Below are 27,340 nucleotides of genomic sequence, written 5' to 3' on the forward strand. Positions count from 1 at the left end.
ATACAGGACCAGAAAAAAAAAATAGTCATGCAGTGAACTTTTTATTTAGACGAACATGTTTTGGTAACTCATATGACTCACCACGTTTTGACTGCAGTTTAATTTTAAAAGGTTTACATTTCCCACCCCCTTTACAGAAAAAAAAAAAAACACGTCATGAGTGGAATAGGTAGTGGGAGGTTGGTTTGAGTAAGGTAATGGCAATTTAGGGATGGTGAAAGAAATTAAAGGATAATAGATAACTAAAGAGAGTTTTTTTTTTTTGTATTCATTATGATTTATTTAGTCTTCGTGCTTTTGTATTCAATAAAGTTTAATCTAGTTTGTGTTAGTGACACTAGCGTAGAGCAAAATAAAGGATAAAAGAGCTTTCTCATAATGAAGAAGGACGAGAATAAGAAAACTGATAACAAAACAAAACAAAAAACAAAAAAAAAACCTGTATTGCTTGAGTACCTTAGAATAACATCAACAATCAATACAGTTTCGGTGACTTAATGAACCCATCCTTCTGCAAAAGAGCCATGGAAGTTACTAATGATGACAACAGCTTACCAGCATTCAGTCATTGCTACTCTACAACAAACACACACACCTACACACATCCACCTTTTACACATACGACCTCTTGTATAAACCTGAATTCCACACACACCTGCCACATCACCTCAGTCTCCTACACACCTGGTCTGGAATGCCTCCACTTTGTAATTCAGTAGTCCACGTGTTGTGAGTGGGTCGTCTTACCTGGCTGCCACAATCCACACCTTGATTACTGAGTACTGTACACCTGCCCGCCTCATTTTCTTCGTTTTTGCTTGGTTCGTATATGTTTGCTGTTCTCTCTCCCCACTCTCTCTCTCTCTCTCTCTTTCTCTCTTGTAAGTTATTTATTTGTTTCCATTATTTATTTATTTATTTTTTCAAGTTAGTGCGAGTACATACAGAAGCAAAAGCACACAAGTATATTCCTGCTCTCTCTCTCTCTCTCTCTCTCTCTCTCTCTCTCTCTCTCTCTCTCTCTCTCTCTCTCTCTCTCTCTCTCTCTCTCTCTCTCTCTCTCTCTCTCACTACTAAGTCCCTTCGCCTCCCTCCCACAATTCCTGAGCTGAGATCGATTGTTGACTCATTTCTTGCTCTCCCTCGCTCGCCTTGCTTTTCTTTTTCTTTGCTAACTTTTCTGTCTTGTTTTATTCCATTTCAATCCCCTGCCTCGTTCATTTCCTGTACTCCTCAATGACTCGTCCTGTTCCTCCGCATCTCCATCTCTCCATCTCTCATTTTCTTTCTTCCACTGTTATTTTTCCACGTAGTTTTTTTTTTTTTTAACCTGCCTTTCTCTTGTCTCTTGCTCCTTTTTTTGCTGCTGCTGCTAATGGTGGTGGTAGTGGTGGTGGTAGTGGTCCTCCTCCTCCTCCTCTTCTTCTTCCTTCTCCTCTTCCTCCTCCTCCTCCTCCATTTCTTTGTTCCCTTTATTCCGTCTCGGCTTCTTCAGGGAAGGAAAAAAATGTACTGAAGCTCAAACGTGAAGGAGAAAGAACCACGTTGGTCCCTTGGTGCCCCGACGACCCTGATGGGATTTGACGGCACCTGAAGAGAGGGTCGGGAGGCGAAGGGAAGGCGGAGGCTGGAGGGGAGGTGGGGAAGGTAAGGGGAGGTAAGGGGAGTGTGGGAAGGCATCGTAATAAGAGATATGGTAGAAAGGGAAGGTGAGAACAACGCATTACTGGGAGGTTGTGGGTGTGTGGGTGTGTGTGTGTGGATGTGGATGGGTAGGTGGGTGCAGATAGGCGTGTTGGTTGGTAAGGTGTTTGGTGTAAGGTAGGTAGGTGAGTAGATGGTTATGGTGAGTTTGTAGATGCTAGGTTAGTTAGTAAATGCAGTCTGCTTTCGTAGATGGATAGATAGATAGATTAATTACATCGATTTATAGATTGGTAGATATAGATTGCTAAGGAGATAGATTTTATGTTTTTTTTTTACAGTGCTTTTTTTATCTGGTTTATCTAAACATATATTTTACGCTTGGATAAATGCACATGGTAAGGGATGTAATGTTAAAGAATAGATAGGTAGGTGCAGGAACAGGTGAACTTCCTTCTCTTACTCGTTCCTGTACTTATCTTACCTTGGTAGAGGAGTATTCGCTTTTCCAGGACGATGATGAATTAATTGATTGATTGAATGATTGATCGACTGACTGACTGACTCACTGACTGACTAACTGACTGACTGACTGACTGACTGACTACCCATACAACATTCCGGAATTATAAGTGCCGAAAGAAGGAGTACATAATTAAAGCAAGACATTGATAAATGAACTGACGAATTGAGTGAGTGAGTGAAAAAGTGAGTGAGTAATAATACCTTGACAGAGTACGATGAACTTTTACAGGACCGATAAATTCCCAGGATTATTGAACCGAGTGAATGATTGGCTGTCTGATCGATAACTGACGGCCGATATTGATTAATTGTCTGTCGCTCCAATATTTAGGATAATAAAGACAGCAGACTGAAAAAAAAAAATGTTTCGATGAATACACCTCACTTTACACACCCACACACTCCCCCCCCTCACACACATACACACACACACACACACACACACACACACACACACACACACACACACACACACACACACACACACACACACACGCGCGCGCGCGCGAGATGCAACGAACTTGAATCTCCAGGCAGGCGGAAACCATTTGGGCTTGCCTCCTTTCACGCACTAATCCCTGCTCGCCTTGTTGAGAATAGGTACGAATTTATGAGCAACTCTGCCGACCCCTTGTAGTCCAGCCGGCTCGTTCTTTCCTTCTGTATTTACGTATCTGTATTTTCCTCGCCCTGTTCCGGATCTAAAGGTAATCTCTCGGTGCTTTGTCTGTACTCAGTTTTATCCAATTTATTTGTTTTAAAGGGACTGGTTGGTGTATCATCAGTCTGATGATAATTTGAATATAAATCATTTTATTTACTTGTTTATTTCTAAATTAGTTCGTGTATCAGTGTATTTATATTTACGAGGATTAAGCTCTGTACAAGGTGCACAAACCGCACGTCTTTGTGACGTGGCAATGGGCAGTGGGGAGGTGAGGTGAGGCGGCAGCAGGGTGATGAGGTGGCGACGAACGGTCAGCCAGGGTTAGTTGCTGTCCGCCCCTACCTCAAGTGTGTTGTGATGGATCACTGGATGTAATATTTATTCAAGACTTGGGATTATTGTATTATGCTGGTATGTATGGCTATGTTTGGTTATAACAGTACTGTGTGGGGGTTTATCAGCTGGTGTTCACGTAAAACATTTGTGATGTTCATCGACAAAATGTTTGTATTGTATCTTTTATGATGACAGTGTTAATGTGATTGTGCGGTCGGCTATTAAGATTGATAGTTACTCAGGGAATATTTCATGTATTACAGTTTATGAATCCAACTACTCGTTCGGAAAGTTCATGGAGACAATCCATATGCGGCTGGAGCTACCGTTGTGAGTTATAATTCTAATGATTATTATAAGTGAAAATCAATGTGGTTGATTGGTTATATGATTGATTTTTAATTGTACTTAGCATATGGTGAATTCTACATACATCCATTCTCAATTTTCATATTGATCTACTTATTAATGATGCTTGGGGACTTAAGATGTTAAAAAAAAAAAAAAAGCATTGAGATGTGTTTATTGTAATGATTTTGACAGGTCCAAACGCTTGCAATAAAGAAGTTATGGCAGTGTTCAAGCTGTGTTAACGGATGCCTCTATACAATATGAACTGTATGGTATATCTTATTTCAGGTTTGCTTCATGGTAATCATCAGTGTTTCCTTTGCTAAAATGAACCTAACACATAAGTCAGTACAAAATTAAAGGAATAAGGTATCTATTTTATTTACATTGTTTCGGTCTTTACTTACGGATTCCTTCAGTCGGCTCCTTACTACAGCCACAGTCTTCCGTAGTGCATCACATTATATTATGAGTATCACTGAATATCACTATAAACACAGGTGGTAATACCCGCTGCTCGAATATAACTATAACCAAATTATTATCAGTCTCTCGTAATGGATTTCACTGTCCACCACAACCACCACTACCACCATAACCACCACCACCACCATAACCACCACCACCACCATAACCACCACCACCACCATAACCACCACCACCACCACCACCTCTAACAACAGTAAAAATGTTAACCAACGCAGTTTGTCTTTACAGCTCTACTGACTATTTAATTTCATTGTCTACCACCATCCTTACTAACAGCGGCGAAAAAAGATTAACCCAATCAATTTCTCTCTTCTCTTCTACTGACTGTATTATTTTAGTGTCCACCTCCACATCTAGCAAAAAAAAAAAAAAAAAAAAAAAAAAAAGAAAATTATAACCAAGGGAATTTGTCTCTACGTCTTCACTGACAATTTAATTTCTGAAGTGGAAAGCATTAGGACACACTCTCTGTTCGTCAGAATACACGTTATCGACTGTTACAATATTTACCACCAGCCAGTAATGGAAATCTTGTCAATAATTCCTTTGTGATGTGTGACGCCAAACCAACGACATCTACAACAGTTTTTTTTTTTTTTCTTTTTCATTAATATGTTTCTTTACTCTCTCTTTTTCACATGGCTGGGAAAGTTTACATCTCTTAGTATTTTCTCCCTATCAGATTACACTTATCATTCACTCCTTGTCTGATAACTTTAAACTTGCCTATCAGATCTTTGAGAAATTAAACATAGGACAATTCTAGTTTTCTTAATTTTTATTCAATACATCCTTACTCTTTCATTAAATATATTCCTGGAGCAGCGTTCTTAAACACCTCTGTACTCCACTACGATTAATTTTCACAGAGTCTGATGAAAACTGTTGTGGACTTCAAGGATGTTTTCATGATTCAAGTGATCTTTCAACAAGCAGTCTGTATCGTCAATGAAAAAAATACCCATGAGAATTCGACTAAGTTTCCGTGGCCAGTGATCACCACCATGAGAGAACAAAGTGATTCAGAACGCGGTCACTTTTTTTGGTGTTGTTTTACCCGCTCTCTCTGGCCTTGACCCTCGGAAGCCTTGTGGGCAGCGTGGCTTTTCTCTCGGCAAGTCCTGCTGAGACAACGAAGTGTTTCAGAACGCTGCGACTATTCCTGGTAATATTCTGCCTGGTCTCTCTGGCCTTGACCCTCGGAGTCCTTGTGATCAGTATAATGTATCTTATTGTCGTCATGGCCTCTCCTCTTCTCACCACGCTCCTTACAAAAAGTGTCTTGTATTTCGATAAACGGTTCTTTTCTTTCTTGTTTAGAGTTTAGGTATATTCTCTCTCTCTCTCTCTCTCTCTCTCTCTCTCTCTCTCTCTCTCTCTCTCTCTCTCTCTCTCTCTCTCTCTCTCTAATATGTCATACCGTATAGTTCAGCCCTTATCCTTTATGTACGGGCCTATTCCTTACGCTAATGAACAGTGTGTGTGTGTGTGTGTGTGTGTGTGGGTGGTTTAGTTTGACTTGGCTTGGCTTAGGTAGGGTTAGGGTACATTAAGTTCTCTCAGGTTAGGTTTCGTTGTGTTTGGTTGAGTTTGGTTGGTTTGGTCAAGTTAGGTTAAGTTAGATTAGGTTTCGTTTTGGTTAGGTTAGGTTAGGTTTGGTCAAGTTGAGTGAGACTAGGTTAGGTTGGTTTGGGTTTGAGTCGGTCAAGTTAGGTTAGGTTAGATTTGGTTTTCTTTTGTTTTCTTTAGTTTAGTTTGGCTAGGATAGATTAGATTAGGTTAGGTCAGGTCCAAGAATCACTGGAAAACAAGAGTGTCTCGTGTAAACCTGTGCACACATTATCACACTTTATAAAAATAGATAAGTAGATGATAAGACGCGGAGCATCACGCGATGGGAGCCACGTATGAGGGAGGGAATCAGCATGGTAACGTGGCGGGAGTCTTAAGTAGGGTTATATCTATACAGTTAGCAAATTCGGCGGTACGTTATCTATGTAATACCAACACGGGATGATTAATGGTACAGCGGGAGGAGGGTAGAGGGCGTAATGGCAGGGAAGCCGTGGGGGAAGAGAGGCGCATGTGCAAGGAACACTGTATCTAAGTCAGGGTATCAGTGTCTTATCTCCACTACTTTTAGCACGCTGTTGTGGAAGCTGTTGTTTTTGTTATTGTTATAATATGTTTGTGCGAAAACCAGACTCCTCCTTTAGCAGGCACCGTCTTGCCCCTGATAGAGCAGGAGACCCGGACGTCAAAAAATATAATAATAATAATAATAATGATAATAATAATAATAATAATAATAATAATAATAATAATAATAATAATAATAATAATAATAATAATATGATAATAATGATGATAATGATAATAACATGTAAATTAAATGTAACAGTAAAGGGAATACAAGAAACGATGTGATCAAGGAAAATAGAGTCAAGTTAAATGAGATGAAAAAAGAAAAAGTGTAGAGAACAGTATATATATATTAGAGATAACAGAAAGAGAGACTGTAGCATATATTTGCGGCTTCAGTGGTTTGCATGACGAGTTTCTTCCCAGGTGAACACAGACTGCGGCGTGACAGCAGGTAAACATAATCTATCTCCTCTCTGCCTGGGATTCGAGCCCGTCATCTCTTGGAATCGGGTGATGGGTGTGAACTGAACACGCTAGTCCTATTACTATCAAACTGGAATTTTTCAAACACAGCAAATATACAAATGTTACTGTAAAACTATACTTCTCTTCAAATGTCTTCCCACACACAACGTTTTCAGCCTTGCATGATGCCATAAAACAGTAACTGCCTTTCCCTTTTGTTTTTCTTCTCTCTGCTACCCTTTCACCTTCCCTCGAACCCTTCCGTCCCTTCCCAATCACTGCCACCAAATACTTGATGGCTTCAGTCTGCCCAAATGCCTCCACACACAACCAGACCTCACCAACCACCAGTACTCATTCTACTGCATAAGACTATATAGGAAACTGCACGAAGCCTGCCTGTAGACTTATAAGTGACTGTCTCTGTATAAAACATGTTTGTCTATATCTTCCTCGCATTCCTACCCATAAATTTCTCTAACCAACAGCTCTCGCATTCACGTTAACCACTGTACACTTTTGGCGCCTCGTTCAGAGGACTCACAACCTTGCCCGGTGCGTAATCTTTTAATTTAGTGTGTCAGTAGCTGTACATGCCTTGACACAGACCCTCTACCAAGTACAGGCGTGGTCAAAAGTGTAACATTTTGCACTCATTTCCATTGTGTTTAACTTTTCCTCAATTTGAAGTGTGGTCTGCTGACAGCCTCCTTACGGAACAGAGAACAGAGTGTCTGCGGGTCAGAGGACTTAAAGACAGAGAAATGTCAAAATGTTCGATGCAGTGAAAGTCAATACAGAATGTTGCTCGACTTTTGTCCATGCTTGTACTCGATTGCGTTTTGTTGCTTCCCTCATTCCGCCGCACTCAATAACTGTTCCGCGTGCGTGCGTCAGCTGTGATGTGTTGCAGTTTTTCATCACCATATTTCAGAGTTCCACGCCCCTTCAGACCTTGTGAAGCAATAATTCAGGCCTGCGTGAATTCTGACACTGACACTGCATGGTATGGAACTGTGCTGAGATTTAATATGAAATATGGCTAAATTCCATACTGTCATATTCAAGAAACAAAAATTGAAAGAAAGGAAAGCACCGGGTAGAGAAAATCTGAAAAGTATGGCAGTATAACGTTTGAAGCTGAGAAATGCGCGTTTGATAAATACGTCCCTATTATAATTTAAAGGCAAAAATTTGAAGGATGATGCAGAATAGAAGAAAACACCAGATAGAAGAAATTTGCATGGCATCACAGATATTTCAATGGCATGACAGTTAATACACAAGTTTGAAAGATGAACCTGATTAAATATTTCTGTATCTCTGTGCTCATGAAGAACACAAATAAAAAACTTACAATTTGAAAAGAAGAGTCATTTTAAACTTTGATCCGTACCTTTTAAGTTTATTAATTTTATTCATAGTCAGTTTATGGTTCCAGAGAAACAACAATTTCAAATCTAGCCTATCTTTTTGAAACCCACTGTATAATGAACACGTCATTATAAGGGAAAGAATTTTGTAGCCAAATACATGAGGAAATATTATACAAGAAAATATTTATCAGATGAATAACAAATTAGGAAAAGAACTATCTGAAATAGGCCAACTTTCAGGTGAACTGGATAAAGGCCAACTTTCAGGTGAACTGGATAAAAAAATAAATAAATAAATAAAATAAATAAATAAATAAGTAGTTTAATAGAACAAAGCAGTATTAGAAAAGTCTAATGCAAATTTAGAATGGAAATGTGTGTGTGTGTGTGTGTGTTTGAGAAGGGGTTATGTCTTTTTGAGTGCATGACCATTGTTTTGGCTGCCTGACTAGGTTTTTGAGTGTCACCAGATTTTTGAGTGCATCACCAGTTTTTTGAGTGCATCACCAATTTTTTTGAGTGCATCACCAGTATTTTTGAGTTCATCACCAGTATTCTGAGTGCCACCAGTTTTCTTGTGCCACCAGTTTTTTTTTTTTTTTTTTTTTTGAGTGTCATCAGTATTTTCTGCATGAGAGTGCGTGGGTGTGCATATAGCGTTATTAAAGGTAGGTAAGTAGGTAGGTGTGTGTGTGTGTGTGTGTGATAATGAATAAAGGAAAATAATGACCAATCGTAGTTCACAAGCCAACTGCTACTCAGCACAGCGAATAAGCAGAGGGACCACAAAATAGCAGCCACGGACACACCAATCCAACATGATTGTACGTGCTTATATAATATAATCTTAAATTCACTTCCTTAATTATCACCTCAGTAAGCTTAATCAGACGTCAATCACCTGGACAAACAAGCAACCAACTTACCATCTGGTCAGCATACTTCTCTCACCTGACAAGTTAAATCACTTTACCTGCAGTCTAATCACCCTTGCAGCTTATTCCCTCGCAAAATGCTAAACTTCTATAACTTCCCATCTGATCAGCATATTCATCTCTCCCCTGATAAGCTTAACTACTTAAGTGTTGTAATCACCATCTGTTCAACCTAATCACACCTACCAACCTCACCTGGTCAACCTATATCAGCTCAAGCTAATCACATTACCTAACGTGGCTTACCTAATCCCCATACCTGGACAAACCTAACCCAATCACACCTATCCATTCTAATCCTCAAGTCTTCAACCTAATCATTCACAATCTCACGGGTTACACATTAATTCCACGCACTGAATAATAATTTAACATTCTTTTCATTACCAAACTCTTACCTTCACTCCTTCACCGCCTCCTTCAGGCTTCCGCCACGAGACCGCCGCACCTCGACCTCTCTCTCTCGCTGCGAGTCGTGGAAGGGACCGAGCAGGGCCGCCAGGCTGGAGGAAAACGAGACAATGATCCCTATTTTGAAACACTTCTGCGCCGCACCTCCACTAAACTAATAAGACTCTAAATGAAATTGCACAGGTTTTCAAAGATGTTTTCATGGTTCTAGTGACAGATTAACACGATTTTTGTATTATTAACAGAAGAAACGCATTTGAGAACCCGGCTAATCATCTCTGTGGCATTCGAAAAAAGAAAAAAATGGTGAGACAACAAATGAAGCGTTTCAGAATACGTAGCTATACTTGTAATATAAGTTCTTTTTCTATCGCTGGTATTAATTTGTGTGCGTTCGTATGATTGCTGGCTTGTATAAGTAAAGTTATGGATTGTTTTGAGAGTTTTGTTAAAAATATCGATGTTTTTTAAAGTTTGTAATTAACGAGTGTGAATGATTGTAAGTCTCTCTCTCTCTCTCTCTCTCTCTCTCTCTCTCTCTCTCTCTGACTAAATATTATTCGCATGTAAGATGAACTCCCAAAATATAAGAGTACGATAAGTAAATTGATTCGGAATTAAAAGAAGTTTCTGAGAGATTATGAATGAGTGCCAGACCCGTGAACGAGACGACACAATGATTACTGGATTAATATACGTACTACACAGTTTCCTTAATAGATCAAAAGACGAAAAAGAAAAAAAAAAAAAGAAAAAAAAAACGTTATTAAGAAAGGTCATTTGATCTTAGAAAACTTATTATACTGATCAACTGATGATGATAATAACAGTGAAGGAAGGAAAATAGGAGGAGGAGGAGGAGAAAGTGCAGGTAATAATATAGGAAAAACGAGATAGTAAATAGTCATAGGAAGTGAAGGTAGTTGTAATAGTAGTAGTAGTAGTAGTAGTAGTGGTGCTGGTGGTGATGTGATGGTGGTGGTGGTGATGGTAGTAGTAATGGTGGTGGTAGTATTATTATTATTAGTAGTAGTAGTAGTTGCCTTTGCTCTCACCACGACTGTTTTTGAGGCTACAGAGATGATTAGCTCCGTTTTCAGGCATTTTTCCTGGCTTTTTTTTTTTTTTTTATTTACACAATTCAATTTTCTCCTTTTATATTAAATCGATGCTTTTCTTTTTTCCTGTTAATTATTGTGCTGTTGCAGATCGCGGAATAAAATAATGTTTCTTTTGATATGTTCATGTCTCGCTGCTCTCGTTATTCTTTTTTTTTCTTTATCGCTTGTAAAGCATTGATAGTCTTTTTTGTTCTTTTTTGTTCTTTATTAACGTTTCAAATTACCAAGGACAATAATACTTTTTCATCTATTTACATTTTGTTGTTTTGTGACATTTAAATATTCAGACTTTTACTCCGTAGAGTAAAACATCGATGCTTCTTTTTCCTAACTAATAAAAAATGTTCTTTTGAATTGCTAAGTACATATGATAAAGATTTCTTCCAGTCACTTAAATTACTTAAATGTGTGTGTGTGTGTGTGTGTGTGTGTGTGTAGTAGAAGTAGTAGTAGTAGTAGTAGTAGTAGTAGTAGTAGTAGTAGTAGTAGTAGTAGTAGTAGTAGTAGTAGAAGTAGTAGTAGTAGTAGTAGTAGCAGCCCTCCGCCATGATGGCGGAGGGCTGCTACTACATGCATGAAAATGCATGAAAATTAATTAATGCATGTAAATCTTACTTCTAATGCATGAAATCTTACTTTGTTTATTCATAAATTTTTATGGTAATTTCAAGCATCATAAGCCATCACCTATACCTGTCGTCACTGCTAAGGGTACCGTACCGCCTTGTGTCCTTTCATGCGATTATTAGCATATGTACAAGGCGCGACATACCGAGGCTCAGGTAATACCAGCGGCGGTAAATTTAGTGCTAGAAATCAATAACCTGAGCCTGCCTCCAAAGAGCGCGGCGAGAGACCCTTCCCGCCGGGCCATCCTGGGAGGCTTAGCGACGCGTGACACACACACACACACACACACACACACACACACCAAGCCATGCGTTACATCCCTTTGAGGAGGTGGTGGTGGTGCCCGCGGCGGCTCTCACCGGCAATAATGTTGGCGGCAGTATATGTTGAATAAGAGACAGACAGCCATTTGCAACAAGCCAAAAGCACTGAAATCCACTTTGCATTCAAAACATCAGAGTGACTCGAAGGCTACTAGACTCACAAGAGAAAAAGAAGTAGGAAAAGAAAAAAAATCTGCATGTAGTGTTTGAAAATGTAGCAGAGGAAAAGCTTTGAATCACGGTGGACAAAGACAGCTTAAGAATTGGGTGGAAAAAAAGCTTGCATGTACTCTCCTTGGTTTCACTTTTAACTTTCCTTTTTTTTTTTTTCATGGGAGAAGTTGTGTGATGGGAGGAAGTCGCATCAGACTGCACTCCTTTTCCCTCCATGTGCTCTGTAGCGGTGTTGTCTTGCTTGTTGTCCACTGTATACAAGGTGTAACGCGAGTTTCTGCAAATACTGAATGACATGAAGGAACGTGTAATTCTAAGTAGGAAATGTTCTATACACATATGCATTTTAAGGCTTTGTTTACCCGTTAGGTTAGAGGAGTTGAAAATGTATGGGACTCGCTAGTGCGCTGCTATGCGTGTGCTGACGTGACGGACAGACGGCTGCATTGCGCAGTCTCGGAGGTGCCACTTATTTAATCTTATTTTTTGCAGGCTGTGGAATATTGCAGTATCTTATAACAAGACAAATTATATAAAAAAGCACGTAATTTACCGATAAGTATTACACGACAACATTATTGCGGTGATTATAAGTACTCCTTTAAAATGCTACGTGGCATCATCACTCAGCTCTTTTCAAGGTCGCTCGGACTCGCTTCCCCCTCCTCCCTCGCTTTGATGATGCCACTTAGCATTTTACAGGAGAGAGAGAGAGAGAGAGAGAGAGAGAGAGAGAGAGAGAGAGAGAGAGAGAGAGAGAGAGAGACTTTGGCAGACAACCAACATCTGGGGGCTGCTGCACTGAGGTAATCATGAAGTGAATGAAAAAAAAAAAAAAAAAATTCCCCTACCAGATACCAGATTCAGGAAATATATCTTTCACAATATTTTCCCGGTGAGGAACACGTGAGTGAGGAGCGCTCGCTCGGGGCTGTTCAGTGCAGGGACCAGACAGTGTTCTGAGTCAGAATAATACTATATACGTGTGCACTAGACTTGTATTGTGACACTCAATGACAAGAGTACGAAATGAATGAGTGGGTGACCAGCTTATAATTATGTACTACCTCACCCTGCTACACACACACACACACACACACACACACACACACACACACACACACACACACAGATAGATAGATACGTGGTGTATTGACCATAACAAGTAATACAATAATAATCAGTTCATGACACATACTCTTGCCTACAAACTTTAGTATCACGATCCATCATGACACACACACACACACACACACACACACACACACACACAGTATATCTTAACACAATACATTTACCTCAAAGAACTATGGAGACCTTATACAAAGATCACTAAGAGATTGGTGGTGCCTCAGAGAAGCCCTGACCCTGCCTCAAGGAAACGGTTGCCTGCTTTATGACCCGAATCACGACAAGCAAAACCCGTGACAGCAACAACAGGAGTGACAGACAGCACGCGCCACACTTCATCCAGCGTTCCATGAATTCTGGAACGATATGTCAGGCTCTCTGCCTTCTATTTGAGTTGTGTTGTTTCAAGAGAGGAAAATCAAGACACTTCCGGGGCTACTCTGCCCTAATCCACTGGTAATTTTCCATGCAGTTGTTTGGGAAAGTGATAGCTAAGTGATATATATATTTTTTTTAAACTATTACGAGAGCTTCGGCTCCTTCACACGCATAAAGAGTAGAATGCTCACAGGAGCCAGACAACTTTGAGGCACTGCGTACTTGTCCACCAGGAGCCGATGGGGCCAAGAGTGTGAGTGATGTGTGGACAAGTATGTGGTGCTCTGTCTGGGCCACCCCTTGTGGGATTGCCGGCCTGGCACATAGATAGATAAATTGACCTACTTGTATACGTGTAGTATGTGTGCGGACAGGCACGAATGTAGGAAAACCACAGATATGACGATACTATAACAATGTCACAGTATTGTGTACGTACACAGCCACCAACATTAACCCAGCCACCGCCTTCTCCCGCCCCGTGTGCCCGTCCTTTCCGCTACTGCTAAGTGACTTTTGTCGAAGGTTTCACTTTTACTTTCAAATATCAACATGACTTTTTAATAGTCATGTATTTTTATCATCCGAAACCCATGTATATATTTTTTTCCTTATATTCATACATGTATCATCTATCAGTTCTATATTTTTGTTTTTGCTTATTTAGAAATATATACTTTTTCATAATTCATCTTCCATTCATAATTCATCTTTTTGGTAATCTGTCTGCACCTGTTTTTCTCCATCTTGCCCCCGGAGAGAGAATAAGAGCACATCACAGTAATTTTTCCTTTCCCTCCCTCCCTCATTTCTTTGCCCTCACAGTTCTCTCCCTCCCTCTCTTTTTCTCTCTCCTTCCCCTTTCCTCTTCCTGATCTAATCCATTCTCTCATAACATAGGAACATTCTAAGAAGATAAGGGACGCTGCAGGAAACCGTCAGGCCTACACGTGGCACTCCCTGTACTGTATGACCTGACTATGCTTCTAGTGAACCCTCCGTCTTTTTTTTCTTCCTTTTCATTCCTCGCGTACTAAAACCTTATGTATCCTTTGTTTTCTGAACTATTTCGTCTTCAGGCTCTTCCCAACCACAGCCCAGTAACCTTTGCTTTTTACTCCAGTAATATTTGTACCGCAAGAACTTCACATTATCACTGTGCGTTGTAACATTATTGCATAACAGGAGTAAACTGGTACAGAACACACATACAGTTAAGAACAGTCACACGGAGCGTGGGAGAAACACTTGGCTGGCTGGCAAGGAAAAAGAGAAGGAACAACAGCCTCATCTCTCCTTTCCCAGTCATGTAAGAATGTTCTGTGGTAAATAATTTGTTCCATTGGATGCACACTTAGCATATCTGAGGTGCTGCGGTGCAAGGGAAGTCTAGCTTGTCTTTTCTTGTCTTCTATCTCATACTTTTATACTTTCAGTTTTATCTTTTCCTTTGTGTAAAACAGTACAACATTGTGACCTAAAGGTGTGTTCTTTCTTCTTTTCCTTTGTGTTGCTTTGTGGCGGCGAGCCGCAACACTCGGGGGTATTGAAGGAAAAAGGAGCAAGGCACATAAAGGCAAGGCAGCGCCGACAAGACTCGCAACACGGGAACCTCTTCTATTCTACGTGGTTGATTTTTTAAATGGCAGTAAGACAAGCGGTATGTAGTGTGGGGTAGGGAGGGGCCTGCACGCTGCCAAAGCCTTGAATGGAGTTTGGAGTGGGGTAGGGTAGGAGGTTTTTCTATTCGACCGCTATGTTTAATCTTTTTCCCCTTTCTGGAACACATATATGCTAGCAAACCCCGTGGTCTCGTGCAGTGTGGAGAAGGCAGGGGCTTGCAGACCTCCTCCACGCTGCAAAGCCTCAGTGGAATGTGGAGAGGGGAGGGGCGTGCAGGCTTCCTCCACGGTGCAAGGTATTGGTGGAGTGTATGAGCACATCCGCTTTAAACTGCAGCAAGAGGCGGAGCAGCTGCCCGTTCATCGTGAGGAAGGAGTTGGTGGTCACCGCGGGAAACTACGAGTACTTATTAAGAGTTACTACTCTGTCATAATACGGCGTTACATCTTCTTAAAACAAGGGAAACGAGGCGCCAAGTAATGAAGATATTCTGAAGCGCATTGGTCTCTCGTAAGGACTATTTTCAATGGCTACAAAGATGACAAATCGTGTTCTTATGGGGGTTTCTCTCACTGATGATGCAGAATTCATCCTAAACTATAAATACAGTCATAAAAACACACTTGAACACCATAGTAACTTCCACTAGAGGCTATTAAAAGTTGCCAATATAAGATTCTGAGAAGTAACACTTCCTGCACAGGCGCGGCCAAGACAGCGCGACTCGGCGACACCTCAGGCAGCAGGGAGCCGCCACATTCTACGAAGCATGCAGAGCGTTAGAACAATATTGTGAAACACTTCTGCGCCGCACCTCCAATACATTCAAAAGCTCTAGTTGAAGTCACACGCGTTCCTAATGTGTCTTTACAGTTCTAGTGACAGATTAACAAGATTTCTATATTATTAACAGGAGAAGCACTCGTATGAACTCAGCTAATCATGTCTGTGGCCTTTAAAAATAGTCGTGGTGGGAGAGCAAAGCGTTTCTGAATACGGACCTGTTAAACTGTCACTAGGGTTATTAATCTGTCACTAGAACATAATAAAAAATAAATAAAAAAAAGAGAAACACCCTTAAAATCCGTGTCACTTCAAGTAGAGCCATATGAATGTATTGCACATGCGGTACGGATGTGTTTTTATATATTGCCCTTACGTGAGGCGCGTCCTTCCCAGCGATGGGCGGCTGCTACTCCCCTCAAAAGCCGCATAACCATCGCAGTAATGCCTTCGCTGGAAAGGCGATGTAATGACAGGAGGGCGCAGGGGATGGAGTGTGAAGGCCAGCAGCGCCTCGCAGTAGCCACACTACCAATAAACAAAGGGATTTTCACCTTAAACCCAAAATTGGTAAACAAACACCAAACAGTTGCTTAAGATATTTCCATGCGTCGTGTTGGTGAGTCAATCTGTAAAGTTCCATGTGCAATACTTCGTTATTTATCACTATTACTACTGCTGCTGGTGTGTACTACTACTACTATCACTGCTGCTGCTACTACTACTACTACTACTACTACTACTACTACTACTACTACTACTACTGTTTAACACTTCATGACAGTTAAGTAAAAATCATCCACAATTTCCACCTCAATAGTGATTTGTTCAGGCAGGAACTTTACATATTCGCATCCACTAAATCATAATTAATAAGCATTTAGCACCCACGAATAAATCCATTCATTTATACCCGATCAGTGTCAAATGTATTCTCCTCTTGGAAACAAATTACCCCATTGTTATTTACAGGAGGAGCTGAAAAGACAAGACCATAGTGGATATAAATACTCGTACCTGGGAACCATTAATCTGTGTATACTTCAAAACACGACTTCCATTCTCTATCCGTTCACACCTGACTTTATCAATCAAATGACTTGTACATGTCTTTACATAATAATAATAATAATAACAATAATAACAATAATAATAATAATAATAATAATAATAATAATAATAATAATAATAATAACAATAATAATAATAATCGGTTTATTAGGATATAGGCAGTAGAGAGAGAGAGAGAGAGAGAGAGAGAGAGAGAGAGAGAGAGAGAGAGAGAGAGAGAGAGAGAGAGAGAGAGAGAGAAACACAGAAACAGACAGACAAAGAAAGATTGCGTGTACTAGTATGTGTATATATTATGTATTAAAAAAAGTGTTAGAGGAAGAACATAAAAAAAAAAAAAAACTTTCCTCGTTGCCTGGCGATGGATGACAAACAAATGGGACAGTTATGAAGGGACGCTGCGGGGGAGTATCAGGCCATGAAATACACGGCGGCCACCTCGAGGCTCTCGTGCTAATGAAAGTAAGTCCCGCCCGCCGCAACACAGTGTGCCATGAAAACCCGCGAGGAAAAATCCAAAAATACAACGTTAAATTTCAAGACCCAGGGGTGGAAAGGTGGAGCAGGTAAAGGCACCGCTGTTATAAGCACCACATGATTTTCCATGATGTTTTGTGTGTAAGATCGTCTCTTAGTCACTTTGTCATATCCTTTATACCACTTTAAAACCTCCATCAAATACTTTCTTAACCTTCTTATCGTATCCTGACATACTTTCTTAACCTTCTTATCGTATCCTGACTACTGTCTCTAAAAATTTTGCTTGTCGTCCATGTCATATTCCCAGTAGTCGGGGGCGTCAGGCCATACATAGCACACACTCTCATCCACACTAATCCGGCCAAAGGCGTTCCAGACACAGGGATGCTTATTGTACTACGGCACGCTGTCTCGGGGCATCTTAGCGTTGCTGCCGGGTTACAAGACCACAACTCCGCGGTTTGTGTCACGTAGCTGCTCGTATTCTCTGCTGAAGAACAAAGGAATACAACGTGAAGGGAGGCACGCACAAGATGTCTTCGAGCGATAGGGTGTTTTCAGCTACACAAGCATTTGAAAGTAGATATAAATAAAATAAATAAATGAATGGTAAATGAAAAAATAAAGGTGAATTAATAAAATGTCCTTGCTAATTATGTTCTAAAGGTATTTTACTCTATTTTAACATTGTTATTTTTAGTATTATGCGTGAAAGGAGCCGGACTGGGGCACAAAAACACCGGGGAAGGAGAGATGTCCATTAATTTATCGCTCTTTCTTAAAGAAAAGAAAAACTTAACTCAACAAGAGGTTGTTTTGGTCCGGTGACTTTTCTCTCCCCTTCCCTCATTATTTTTCTCTGAGTCACAATTTTTTCACTTGTACTCACATGATCTAGGACTTGAAAGTGTCATCCTTTTGTCTAAAACTTTCCTCCTTCCAGTTTCCTACTCGCTTCTCTCACCCACAGTCTCTTAGGTTCTACTCTCACTTACTCCAAGACTAGACAGAATGTTTTTTTTTTTTTTGTTTGGTCCAACATATTTCTCCGCTTCTCGTTTTCTTCTTACTTCTCTCACTCACAAAGTCACAATCACTCAATTTCCATCTATGCTTACTCCAGAATTTGACAGTATTTTTCTTGTGTTTAAAACTTCCTTGCTTCTCGTTTCCTTCTTGCTTGTTTCACTCACCGCCTCAATCTTCTTTGTCTTCTTTTCATAAATTTCGACATTTGTTTACACCAGGACTTTAAAGTATCCTCCTTTTGTCTAAGTCTTCTCTGGCTCTTGTTTTCTTCTTGCTTCTCTCATCCACACCATCTTAATTTCTCTTTTCTTTCCTGTAACACTACACAATGTAACACTCCAACACCTTGGCGGCCTCATTATGGTGAACTTGACTGTGTGTGTGTGTGTGTGTGCACGGGCGCGCCTTTCTACCTGTCTGTGTTTCTCATTTCCGCCTCGCCGCACTCCATTTTCTTCCTTCCTCTCTTTTCTTCCTCTTTTTGCGGCTCCGTAATTTTATTTTCTTTACTTGTCTACTTTTATGTGTATATTCCTTGCTGACGGCTTCTAGTTCATTCCCTTTCTTAAATTTCCTCTCTCTCTCTCTCTCTCTCTCTCTCTCTCTCTCTCTAGTCCGTATTACTGTTTTCTACCTGTCTTTCTGTCGGTCTGCAGTTCTTTTCACTCTCTTATTTGTAGTGCAGGAGCATGCGTCCTACATATCTATATTCTACTCTCTGTATTCTGATCAGTGACTCTCCCTCGCCAGTCACAGCTTCCCACCCAGTGCAGCACCATGTGACCTCATTGCTGTGTCTAAATCAATCAATCAGTTAGGTAATAATTCATCCCCTTCACCGTCTCCCTCAGTCTCCAATATCTTTCTTCTTTCTCTCTGTTCAAAAACTCCCTCATTTCGACTCCCGTCCCCGCTTAATCCTGCATCTCCTGGCTTGGCTCCCTTGCTCCGCTGTTCCCTCGCCCTCTCCTCCTCCTGCTCCGCCCCGACACACCCTTTCTCCAGGGACCGCGCCGCCCTTACCTTCAGGGAATCCAGAGTGAGTTTTCCTTTTATCCTGCAAGGCGGTATTTCAGTTACGATGGTCCTGGTATTTCTCTGCAGCAGTGAAAATGTCTTGCTCGATTCCAATATGCAATTTGGTCTTATTCTAATTTGGTTTCTGCATTACATCGCATTCAACTTTCAGGAAACGGAGGGCGAGGGTAGTTTCTCTTTCTTTACTTTTTTCAACTTTTTTTTTCAACGCCGTCTCTCTCTCTCTCTCTCTCTCTCTCTCTCTCTCTCTCTCTCTCTCTCTCTCTCTCTCTCTCTCTCTCTCTCTCTCTCTCTCTCTCTCTCTCTCTCTCTCATTTAGGTTTCTTTCCCTCACAAGGGACGCGGCAGACACAGCGCAAGTGAGCGGACCCGCAATCAGAAGTCATACTAAGAACGTGACTATAAAAAAATGTGGCAGCGAGTGTTGGCCGTCTGGCGGGGCAGGGCGAGGCGGAGCTCGCGTGAGAGCTGCGTGACCCATACAACTCAGGAAGCAGCAAGGTGCTCGGGATCCACTGATTTGCAAGTTAAGGGACAGAAAAGAAAAAAAAAAAAGAAAAAAAAAACGTAAAATTTGTGCAAATTTCTTTTCTTTTTTTGTATTTTTTTTTTTTTTTTGGTTGTGTGTGTGTGTGTGTGTGTAGAAAGGTATGTTTTGTGTAGGAATATTATATTATGTGAAAGAAAAAGGTGTATCACGCTTAAAAAAGTACATGTTTAAAAATGCTGTATATAAAAAAAAAAAAACATGTATCTTGTTAAAATAAGGCACATTTTGCTCAAAATATTGTATGCGGAAGAAAATGTATATCTCGTAAAAAAAATAAATAAATAAATAAAAAAATGAGAACACTACATGATGTGAAGGAAAAATGTGGATCTTGTATTGAAAATACATAATTTTTGTGGTAAAAAAGTGATTTCATAGAGTAAAAACTGAATTTCCTGTAAATGTGCATTTTCTTTAAAGGACATATTTTATAAGAAAATGTATTCCGCCAATGGAAATTTGCATTTTGAGTAAGGAAATTAAATTCTGTGGAAAAAAAAAATAGTGTATAAAGTAAATTTGTGAATAACAGTACATTTTTGTACAAGGAAAGACAATTGTGTACAAGAACGAACATTTTGCGTATGAGGAGATGCATTCTTGTAAAAGAAGTGTTTAGAGTAAAAAGAAAACACTTATTTTGTGTGTGTGCTTCCTCTGTTTCTGCGCGTCCGCTGCTTTCACAGGCGTTGCTTGATCAGCGAGCAGCGCCGCTTAAAGGAGAGAGGAGGAGGAGGAGGAGGAGGAGGAGAAACCAGCACGCCGCTGAACCAAGCAGGACTTAGAGCGCTTCATAAAGGCAACGAGGGGACTGAAGAAATGTGAACGACACCAGTTCCCGAAAGGTGAATGGGAGAAGTCTAGGAAAGAGAGGAGAGGAGAGAGGGAGAGTGAAAAAAAAAAAGAGGAGGAGGAGGAGGAGGAGGGGAGAGATGGCAGTGTGAGGGAAGAGTGAGGAGGACGTGAGGAAGGTGGACAGGCAATTTAGGAAATAAAACTTGAGGAAAGAGAAGAGAAGAGAAGAGGAGAGTGAGAGGTGAGGGGGGAACGAATTAGTAGGAAAGGGTTGCCAAAATTATGATTCCAGTCACATGATTGGACCTGAGAGGAGAGAGAGAGAGAGAGAGAGAGAGAGAGAGAGAGAGAGAGAACGACTTAGTAAAAAAATGTTAACAAAATTATGATTCCAGTCACATGATTGGACCTAAGAGGTGTAAGCGCCGTACGACGCTCATTAATGTATTGTACTGGAGGTGACTGAAACGAGGTGTGCAGTACGCGCTCTTTGTATTCAGAAGCGGTCAAACCTGTGAATTAACATAGTATCACTAATACGGATAAAAACACAAAAAAGTATATCAGTAGATAAAACAAGTATTGCAGTACATTAATGTCGTGACACTTCACTTCGTCAATTTCCTAACATATGTGAGTCAATACAGAGTTACCTACATTTTAGTGGGTTAGGTCGGTTCTACAGATGAACACCACCAGCAAGTCGCCCTCTCGTCTGCGTGATCTGATGTACGTCATTATGTTACGTTAAGTGTACTTATATTAACATACATCATTAAATCCTCACAATTACGTATCTAATTACTATAAGTAGTTACATTATGTTGACACGCATCATTAAATCCTCATGGTACATAAGTATCTGTTATCTAATACTATGATGAATACATACACAGTGCGGGGAACAGGCGTCCTCTTGGTTGTATGCAAGGGATTACACTTGGGGATTTACCAGGATCGGGGATTTACTGATTTAGGTCGGGGATTTACTGGGATTAACTCTCCGCGCCTCCCGAGACACGTCTGACGTGTAGGCGTGACTGTCGTGAGGTGGCTTTGGAGACGCTGGTGGGCCCCTACAGCCTATGATGTTCATTATGCTGTAGGTACGTTATCAACACTCACGTCACAACAACCGACCATTCGGCGAGAGAAATAGTTGAGAGGGCAAGTTCAACGCGTCCCCTCGGCCCTACACTCCCCTCTCACTCTGTGGTGCCGGCGCGTAGGCGCGCCATACACTGCTCATGGCGGCTACAAGAGGAGAGAGAGAGAGAGAGAGAGAGAGAGAGAGAGAGAGAGAGAGAGAGAGAGAAATCAGGGGACTTATTCACATCACTAGTTCCAGACATAATACATTTTATAATCGGTCGCCGGGTGAGTTCAACACAACACATGTTTGCTGATCATCACAAACACTCGATGCAATGCGCATGATAACCTCTCTCTGGTCCAGGTGTCCTGAATTAAGCTTATACATCATGGTAAACATATTCAAGGCAGTAGGTAGCAGGTTAGGAGCATTTTCGAGGCTCATGCAAGAAGCCATCAGGCCTACACGCGGCTGTTCCTGTATTAAATCTACGCATTTCCGCCTGTCATCCCCATAAATTAATCAATTAATCAGTCTGTCTAATCTTTTCAATATTTTTGGCTCAGCAGCAGCAGAAGCAGTTTCCTAAGATAATTACGGATGCATATTCCAAATTGGTTTATATAAAAATGATCTATGCTTGCCTTGTTTGCTTGTCGTTACACACACACACACACACACACACACACACACATACCAAAAGTTACTCGTACGTAACAATTACAAGGGCATTCCCGGCACGTCCAGGAAAGCCAACGACCCGTCTCACATCGCATCACATCAACAAAGCAACACCGTCTTTCCTGCCCAGTGGCAGCTCACCCGCAACTAAAAAATATATCTCCCTTAAAGCTACACAGGCGCTCCACCACAGAGACTAGCAGTGGCCGGATAGCACACACTGCCCACGCCTTTACTATGCACGCAGCACATTATCAGCAAAGTGTGTATTTATGTCCCTCACCAACAAACGTTTAACGGCAGAGATAATTTCCCGTTGTTTTTACTTATCTATTTTTCTTTAATACACCTCCAAGAAAAAGTAGTAATAGAATAAATACACCTTACTTTTCACTGACCGAGAAAATTTGATAATTTGATAACACCAAGATAATTTGAGTTTATGAACATCGTAATTTATAATCACTGAGTGCTTCCCGCCGGGATAGCAATTTTTTTTTTTTTCTGTCACAGATCAAGTGATCTGAACGCACAGCTCAGGAAACACACACACACACACACACACACACACACACACACACACACACACACGGATAACTGTTGTACTGGCCACACGCTTGTGTTTCTGGATTCTCAGTGATAGTTTTTATTTTAAACTTTGCAACACGAGTAGTACTAGCAGCGGCAGCAGCAGCAACAGGAGTCGCCGTTCAACACAGCCACTTCCTTTTTCCCCTCTTCCCTTCTCCCTCTTTCTTCTTTCCTTCTCTCACCTTTGCTAAATACTCGTACTTTACCTCGCCTGGCAAACACAGGGAGCCTAGCCTGCATGATACACACGCTTACTCAAGTCACACCTTACAAACAGATCATGCTGGAAAGGTATTCCTCCTCCTCTTCCTCCTCCAGCTGCCTCTCTTCGCTTCTCCATTGGCTGACAGCGTGAGCAGGGAAGCCCGCCGCCACGTGATAGGCCAGCCTGGCCGAGGCTCCTCCCTGACTGGGGTGCGGAGCAGCCAACGGCTGCGAAAGACAAAGCACAGGGACTGATTGGCAGCGGGGCGGGTTTTGGCGGGCGTGGGAAAGGCGCCCCGCCCCTCCCGGCAACATCATGGCGGGTGGTGGAATTATATATTTGCAATTCCTGCTTACTACTGACGCACGTGGCCATAGTGAACACTGAAGACCGCTGCTGAAACACTTTCTGTACACTCCAGACGAAATACACTTGACTTTACCTTGTTTGAATATAACCTGTTGACACTGACATTATAATTCTTAATATAAAGGGACTTAAAGACACAAGCTCAATAGGCTCTGATAGTATTCCTTTAACTTTCGTAAAAGACTCATTGTCTGTTATAGCATTCTATCTAACTTGCATTGTTAACACTTTCATTGTCACAGGTATCTTTCCTACTACTTGGAAACATGCTGTGGTAGTTCCACTCTTTAAAAGTGGTGATACTAATGATTTTAATAATTACAGACCTACTTCTCTTTTACCCATTCTTTCTAAAATTCTTGTAAAAGTAGTTGCTAGCCAGCTCTCGCATTATTTGGAAACTAATAAACTCTTGTCTAATACGCAGCACGGGTTCCGTCCTAGACTGTCTACAGAAACTGCTCTTACTGTGGTTACAGATAAAATTTATGATAATATGGACTCAAAGAAAATCTCTGTATTGACTTTATGTGACCTATCAAAAGCCTTTGACAGTATCAGCCACGATAATTTATTAAATAAGTGCACTAAGCTTAATATTGACAATTTTTGATTTGCAAATTATATTCAAGATGGATCACAATCCGTTCGCTTAAATAATACAATATCTAAGAAAGAAAACGTACGTTACGGGGTTCCACAAGGCTCAATTCTCGGCCCAATTTTAATTTCTATATACGTCAATGATCTTAATGAGAAAGTCGAGACATCTTTGATACAGTACGCGGATGACACCCAATTCCTCGAAGCTGATACTGTCGAAAATTTTGATGAGCTCATCTCCAACACTGAAAATGCATTGCAAAATATAGAACTTTATTTCCTAACAAATGGTCTATTATTAAATAACAAAAAAACGCAATGCATTTTCATTGGAAATAGGCAACTGTTAGCCCATGTTCCCCCTGACATTTCTATAAATTGTAATGGAGTACATATATACCCGACTACGCATGTAAAAAATTTGGGTGTCTATTTTGACAAATACATGTTATTTGATGTGCACATTGCAGAATTAAATACTAAAATATTGGGAACATTAATGTTTATAAACAGAGTTAGTGAGAACTTTGACAAACCCACTCGTAAAGTTATTGTACAGTCTTTAGTGCTTAGCCTCATTAATTATTGTATTTGTATCTGGGGCTCTCCCAACAAAACTCTCATTCATACTGTACAAAAACTACAGAACTTTGCTGCTAAAGTTGTAACTGGAGGTGCAAGAAAATATGACCACGTGACTCCTGTCATAAAAGAACTAGAGTGGCTGACTGTGAAAGACAAATATTATTTAGAGAAGTGTACTACAGTGTATAAATCAATGAATGGACTATACCCAGACTGGTACCTGAACCTTCCCACAGTCAGAGATAATACAACCACCACAACAAGACAAGGAAATAACCTGTATATAAAAAGAACTAAAACAGACACTGGTGCCAGGGCCACTACGGTGTGTGGGCCCAAGTTATGGAATGAGCTCCCTCACTATATTACCACCTCCGGAAGCCTACACAGTTTCAAATCTAGTCTTAGAAATCTACTGTTAAATGTGTTGAATTAGGTCTCCACATGTATTTATTTTTTACACTATCTAGCTAGATTTCTCCAATATTTTAATTTTGTTTCTAGTCTTATTTTAGTTTTAGCTTTATTTTAGGTATTATTTTATAGTATTTTATAGTATTTCTCGTAGATTTTATCTCATCATTTTAGCATTTATGGCCTTACGCTAAGCTGATGATGTAGCTACATTTGCTTTCTTATTTTACTTGTACCTGTGTATGATCAAATGAATAACCATGTTTCATGCAATAAACAATTTATTATTATTATTATTATTATTATTATTATTATTATTATTATTATTATTATTATTATTATTATTATTATTATTATTATTATTCCCCCTTCTCTCTCTCTCTCTCTCTCTCTCTCTCTCTCTCTCTCTCTCTCTCTCTCTCTCTCTCTCTCTCTCTCTCTCTCTCTCTCTCTCTCTCTCTCTCAGATACATATCTAAGTAGAGATATTTATATTTCAAACAAATGATAAGATGGGTGTGTGTGTATGTGTGTGTGTGTGTGTGTGTGTGTGTGTGTGTGTGTGTGTGTGTGTGTGTGTGTGTGTGTGTGTGTGTTTGCGCGTGTCACTGCTCTGCGGTGTGGTCGTGCCGCCCCTCACTCGTCAGTGAGGAGGGCGCGGTGTGTTCTTCCACGGAGAGAACAAATAAATAAATAAATAAATAGCTAAAACAAGCAGATGAATAAATGTTACAGGAGAGTTATGAAGAAAGCTTGTGTGTTGGTGCCCAGCACTCTGCGGAGGAAGTAATACTTCTTTGTCCTTCTTCTATCCTCTCTAATGCAAGAGTTAACTTGTGTTCTCATCCATGCATCCTTTTTACAGATAAACTCTGAAATTTCCTGTTTGCTTCTGCGTTTCCTCCCTATGACTTGAACTCTTTGAAGAGGGAGGTTTCAAGGCACTCGCCCTCCAATTTTGGATAATCTTATTTTTTTATTTTTCCTTGCGGATTGGCATCTCGGTGGGTTATTTTTTTCGTTCTTTTGTTGCCCAGGGCCAGTGCTCCTCTTGCATAAAAAAAAAAAAAAACAGCAGCAGCGGCATCAGCAGCAGCAGCAGCAGCAGGAGCAGCAGTAGTTGTAATAATGGTAGTGGTAGCAGTAGTAGTAGTAGTAGCAGCAGCAGCAGCAGCAGCAGCAGCAGCAGCAGCAGCAGCAACAGCAGCAGCAGCAGCAACATCAGTATAAAAAAATATTATTATTATTATCATTATTATTATTATTATTATTATTATTATTATTATTATTATTATTATTATTATTATTATTATTATTATCATTATTATTAGTAGTAGTAGTATTAGTAATAGTAATAGTAGTAGCACCTCACTTATGGACAGGTATACGAGATACTCCCATGTTGGTGATGTGGCAGCGATAAGAAGGGTCGGTCTGTCTAAAGTCAGCCCTCTTGTTGTCGAATCTCACTTTTCTCAGTGGCTCACTTATCTCCTGCTTCAGAGAATAATCAATTTTGTTAGTGGGGAACTAGAGGTAATTAAAATCTAGGAAAGCATGATGATAATGATGATAACGATGATGATGGTGATGATGATGTTAATGATACTGATGTCAGTGGTGATGGTGGTGATTTCAGCAATATCATGATGTCACAAAATAAAGTCTTACTGACATACAAATGCTGCGATGACGAGGGAGAGAGAAAAGAAAGGGCAAGGAATAGAACAGGGAAGATTAGCGTGATAGAAAATTAATAAACTAATAAATAACATAGGAAGCATGAGAAAGGAGTGCAGGAAGGAGTAGGTGAAAGGAGAGTGGAGGGAGAGGGAAGGAGAGGGGACATAAGGAGGTATACAGTCACCAGCAGTAAACATTCTGCAAATCCTGGGCCATATAATTACTCAGTAGCAACACCTGTCACCTGTACTACTACTACTACTACTACTACTACTACTACTACTACTACTACTACTACGAGTTTCATAGGTCGTGCTACATTGTTTTCGGGAATGACTCTAACAAACTGATGAACTGGGACCACAATTTGAGACCTGATTCCACACACTCTGCTAATTCTGTAAAAATTGTACGTAGATCACGGGCAAAGAGGGAAATTAAGGGGGGTGCCTTGATATTACATCCGCTACAGGAACCCTAGGAGAAATTGCTGAGAGAAAGAAGCAGCAAGAGGAACCACAGCAAGAAAGGAAGAAAGAGTAACAGATCACGCGCTAAGAGGGAGGCTCAGGGCGGCCGTTGACATTACGCCAAATTATCAAGAGAGGAAGAGAAAGAAAAGCATAAAGGAACAGGCTCGTGGACGG

The 27,340-nt window shown here is 40.5% G+C and overlaps 1 protein-coding gene and 1 long non-coding RNA gene across 6 annotated transcripts in view; one reads left to right on the plus strand and one right to left on the minus strand.

Moving 5' to 3' along the window:
- Positions 1 to 27,340, plus strand: part of LOC135112003 (uncharacterized) — a 123,478-nt gene that overhangs the window by 57,243 nt on the left and 38,895 nt on the right. The window lies entirely within an intron of this gene.
- LOC135111997 (uncharacterized) overlaps positions 507 to 27,340 on the minus strand; it is a 35,258-nt gene continuing 8,424 nt past the window's right edge. Inside the window, exons 2-5 of one of the 2 annotated variants that reach the window (XR_010273972.1) lie at positions 26,378 to 26,507; positions 15,884 to 16,035; positions 9,332 to 9,436; positions 507 to 1,627 (exon numbers count right to left, since the gene is read on the minus strand). This is a non-coding gene — a long non-coding RNA (uncharacterized LOC135111997). The remainder of the gene's footprint in view (positions 1,628 to 9,331; positions 9,437 to 15,883; positions 16,036 to 26,377; positions 26,508 to 27,340) is intronic. The other variant, XR_010273971.1, reaches the window with a different exon arrangement.

The sequence above is a fragment of the Scylla paramamosain genome, chromosome 2, assembly GCF_035594125.1.
Source record: "Scylla paramamosain isolate STU-SP2022 chromosome 2, ASM3559412v1, whole genome shotgun sequence".
NCBI lineage: Eukaryota > Metazoa > Arthropoda > Malacostraca > Decapoda > Portunidae > Scylla > Scylla paramamosain.